Source organism: Triticum aestivum, chromosome 1B (genome assembly GCF_018294505.1).
Source record: "Triticum aestivum cultivar Chinese Spring chromosome 1B, IWGSC CS RefSeq v2.1, whole genome shotgun sequence".
Lineage (NCBI taxonomy): Eukaryota > Viridiplantae > Streptophyta > Magnoliopsida > Poales > Poaceae > Triticum > Triticum aestivum.
This window is the reverse complement of record NC_057795.1, coordinates 1,738,611-1,743,767: the sequence shown is the minus strand read 5'-3', so window position 1 is coordinate 1,743,767 and position 5,157 is coordinate 1,738,611.

Genomic DNA, 5,157 nt, shown 5'->3' with positions numbered 1-5,157 from the left:
GTCATCAAAAGCGATCTTCACGTCAACTCGGAATTCGCCGATGGAGCTCTCCTCCGTAAACGAGCTCTTGGATCGCATCGCCGCCCTTGGAGTCGCTATAGACTACGATCAGATTGGGCTTAAAACCGATCTGAGAGAGATCAACTCTCCCCAGGCTACCCACCACGTTGCTGTGTTAGAGGAACAGCGCGGCGACTCTTCTTCTATATTAAAGACCAGTTATGTCCGGATTCTTGATCCCTCCATGCCGGACTCCCGCGGAGGGACGGACGTCAATCAAGTACTGAACCTAAAGTCAGGCAACGGACCAGATTCGTTGGACAACATCCAGCAATCCAAGCTTCCAAATTCGGAAACTTTTCGGCCCTTGGGCCTCTGATTGGGCGGGGTTCCGAATTTAATTCCACCCGCCCACCCAAACACAAGCGAACTATCTCAAATCCGGCAATAGCCCGCTGAAACAGTACATCATTACTGGGCCAGATTCCTCCTGGTTATGGACAGGATAAGGGACTGCTGTGAGGAAAGCGCAATCTCAATTTTCTGCAACAATTGCACGGAGAAGGGAATCATGAACGCCATAAGTCGTCGTGAAATTACACGCTTCGCCGACCTGGCGTCCATAGTATGAAAGTACTGGGCGATGGAGAGTACCTGGAAAACCGAAACCAAGTTTTGGGACAATCCGGCTCTGAACACAACCCTAGTCCGAAATAAAAGGGTGCATCATGTTCAGGCACCTGGGACAAAAACCAAAAAGCAAAAAACCCCTAAAGGCACGGAACAGTACTGGACGGATGGCTCAGCGGACCCTGTAAAATCCATAGTACAGAGGGCGCCACTCCAACACATAGCCTTCAAGCATGTTGGATACTACGGCAGGTGGCCAAAAGTAGCTTCTAGCCCCAGAAAACCAACCCAACAGTACCAGTACGGTATTAACAGTCTTCGAGACTTTTGCATCAAATAATATGCGGAAACGAACACTCCGCAGCCTCGCCGAAGTGTACCAAGTAGCAACAATAAATCCATGGAGCAACACGGCTATCACCTTCAACGCCAGCGACTAACCTAAATTCCGAACAGCCCGAGCACCAGCCGCATTGGTCCTTAGTCCAATAGTGGACGGCTTTCATCTTACTAAGGTACTCATGTATGGTGGCAGCGGATTAAACCTCATCTACGAGGAAACCCTTCGAAAAATGGAAATAGACTGGAGCCGCATTGGGCGAAGCAACACGACCTTTAGAGGAATAATCCCTAGTGGGGAAACACGCTGCACAGGAAAAATTACACTGGATGTGGTGTTCGGCTCGCCGGACAGGTCCGAGGAGGTCACGTTCCAAGTGGCCCCGTTCAGCAGCGGATATCACACTTTATTAGGGTGAGAGGTATTCACAATTTTTCAAGCTATACCCCATTACGGGTACATGAAGCTTAAAATGCCCGGGCCCAATGGAATCATCACTCTTGTCAGTGATCCGGACATAGCACTCCGCGCCGAAAATAAGACAGCCGCACTAGCCCTAGAGGCACTATCCGAAGCCCTAGCGGCAGAGGAACTCACTGCGCTGCGCTCTATGGTGAACGGGGACGATGTGATACTCGATAAGAGATCCAAGTCCACCTCTTTTAAGCCAGCGGACGAAATAGTCAAATTCCAAGTCCATCCAACGGACCCCACAAAGACGGCCTCCATTGGGGCACAATTAAACCCTGGTGTAGACGCCACACTACGAGAATTCCTTCGGGAAAATTGGGACATCTTTGCCTGGCACCCTTCAGACATGCCAGGAATCCCATGTAGGTTGGCAGAACACAGCCTAAATATCCTAAAAGGATTCAAGCCAGTCAAACAGGCTCTTCGGTGATTTTCCGAATCCAAAAGACAGGCAATGGGGGAGGAGCTAGCCAAACTATTAGAAGCCGGATTCATGAGAGACATAAAACATCCGGACTGGCTAGCAAACCTAGTAATGGTACCAAAAAAGGACAAATCCTGGCGCCTGTGTGTCGATTTTAAGGACCTTAACAAGGCTTGTCCAAAGGATCCTTTCCCCCTTCCCCGCATCGATCAAATCATCGATGCTACCGTAGGGCACGATTCATTGTGCTTCCTCGACGCATACTCCGGCTACCATCAAATCAAGATGGCGGAGACAGACCAAGCCGCAACGACATTCATTACTCCATACGGACCATTCTGCTTCAACACAATGCCCTTCGGGCTCAAAAACGCCGGCGCAACATATCAGCGCATGATTCAGACATGTCTGGCAACACACATCGGCAAAACAGTGGAGGCATACGTAGACGATGTGGTCGTCAAGACCAAACACGTCGAAACTCTAGTAGACGATTTGAGGCTCACATTCGACAACCTCCGAGCATATGACATTAAGCTCAACCCGGAAAAATGCGTTTTCGGCGTACCAGCCGGAAAGCTCTTGGGCTTCATTGTATCCGGTAGAGGAATTGAAGCAAACCCAGCCAAGATCCGAGCTCTTTCACAGTTGGATATCCCAAAAGACCTCAAACAAATACAAAAATTGACTGGATGCGTGGCGGCTCTAAGCCGCTTCATCTCCCGCTTGGGAGAAAAGGCATTGCCCCTTTATCGCCTCCTCCGGCGGACCGAACACTTCGAATGGACAGATGCCGCCACGGCCGGACTCGAAGAAATAAAGGCCATATTGGCAACAAATCCGGTCCTGGCCGCGCCCAACTTAGGCGAACCAATGTTATTATATATCGCGGCAACACATCAAGTTGTAAGAGCGGTGCTCGTCGTCGAACGAGAAACAGAAGGACATAAATTCCCTCTTCAAAAACCAGTGTACTATGTATCCACTGTCTTAACTCCATGCAAGTCCCGGTATCCACATTATCAAAAGATAGCGTATGCAGTGTTCATGGCATCCCGGAAGCTGCTACACTAATTTCAAGAGTGTTCGATAACAGTAGCCTCCGAAGTACCTCTCAACGACATTATAAACAACCGCGACGCGACGGGCAGGATTGCAAAATGGGCCATTGAGCTCCTACCATTCGACATAACCTACAAACCACGGCGAGCTATAAAGTCGCAAGTTTTGGCCGACTTCATCGCGAAGCCGAACTCCCTAAAGAGTACGGCGCATACTCCAATTGGATCATGCACTTCGACGGCTCCAAAATGTTGGCCGGCTTGGAGGCTGGCGTTGTCTTGACGTCCCCAACCGGAGACACAGTCCAATATGTACTTTAGATAATGTACACGGACTCCAACAATGCAGCCGAATACGAGGCCCTTCTACATGGTGTCCGGATGGCAATCTCCATGGGCATTCAACGCCTAGAGGTCCGCGGGGATTCAAACCTCGCAATATCCCAAGTAAATGGAGACTTTGACGCCAAGGATCCGAAAATGGCAGCCTACCGTAACGCCGTCTTAAAAATGTCAGCTCGGTTCGAAGGACTCGAATTCCACCATGTAGCCCGGGATAATAACTAGGCGGCCGACGTGTTGGCACGAATCGGCACAAAGCGCGACGCCGTCCCTCCAAACATCTTCCTGGAGCGGCTTTTTAAGCCATCCGTATTTTGGGAAGAGGAGTCCGGAAACAACAACCCGGAACCAACCGCACCGCCCAACACCGAACATTCGGACACAATCGGTGGCTCAGCCAATGAAATAACACCTTCAGCCCACGAAATAATGACAGTCATTGCCCCGTGGACGGAACCATTCCTAGCCTACTTAATTAGGCAGGAACTTCCCGAAGACCAAAACGAGGCCCGCTGCATAGTACGACGATCTAAAGCCTACAGGGTCCATGAGGGAGAGCTTTATAAGAAAAGCACAACCGAAGTCCTTCAAAGGTGCATCTCCGAAGAGGAAGGGCGAAATCTTCTGGCTGAAATTCACGCCGGACTGGGCGGGCACCACGTCGCAGCCCGGGCCCTTGTAGGCAAGGCCTTCCGTACAGGATTTTATTGGCCGACGGCCCGAGCAGATGCTCAGGACTAAGTCCAACGATGCGTTGGTTGCCAGCTCTTTGCTAATCAAAGCCACATGCCACCCACCGCCCTCAAAACTATACCCATCACCTGGCCGTTCGCGGTTTGGGGGCTTGACATGGTTGGACCCCTTAAAGGGGGAACCCACAAGCAAAAATACCTATTGGTCATGGTGGACAAATTCACCAAATGGATAGAGGCCAAGCCAGTTAAAACGGCCGAATCCGGACCTGTGATAGACTTCATATCTGGGGTAGTACACCATTATGGCGTCCCCCATAGCATCATCACTGATAATGACACGAACTTCATGGCCGACGAGGTTAAACTCTGGTGCAAAAATATGGGCATCAAGCTCGACTATGCTTCAGTCTATCACCCTCAAACTAACGGTCAAGTCGAACGAGCAAATGGTCTAATCATGAGCGGCATCAAACCAAGGTTAGTGCAGTACCTCACGGAATCTAACACGCACTGGGTGGAGGAGCTCGACTCCGTACTCTGGGGGCTGCGGACCACGCCAAACCGCACTACCGGATTCACACCATTTTTTATGGTATACGGCGCAGAGGCAGTTTTGCCCTGCGATATAATTCATGACTCACCTCGCGTGCGCATGTACGAAGAAAGAGAAGCCGAGTTGGATCGGCAGGACAGTTTGGATGCCTTAGAAGAGGAGCGCGACATGGCAAAATCTCGTTCCGCATTCTATCAACAGCAGGCTCGAAGATATCAAAGCAGAGAAGTACGGGCCAAAACTTACAATGTTGGCGAACTAGTTCTACGCTTGCCGGACAAGAAAAAGGACAAACTCAAGCCTAAATGGGAAGGTCCCTTCATCATCGACCAAGTCCTGACCAGCGGAGCATACCGCCTACGAAACGCATCGGACAACCGACTCGAGCCAACCCATGGAACGCAGCCCATCTCCGAAGATCCTATGCCTAGTGCCGGATTCAGAGTTTGTCTCCTTCCTCCGTCTACATTTTATACTTTAGCTATCTTTTGTTTCTCTCTTTCTTCCTCCTTTTTTCGTAAAGCCTTTGAGGGCCGATATGCGCATTGTTCGCACACACTTGACGTGCTGCTTGCACTCATTATACCTGGGGGCTTCTTTAACAGAAGCTTATTTATACGGGCTTCATGCCCAACACATGT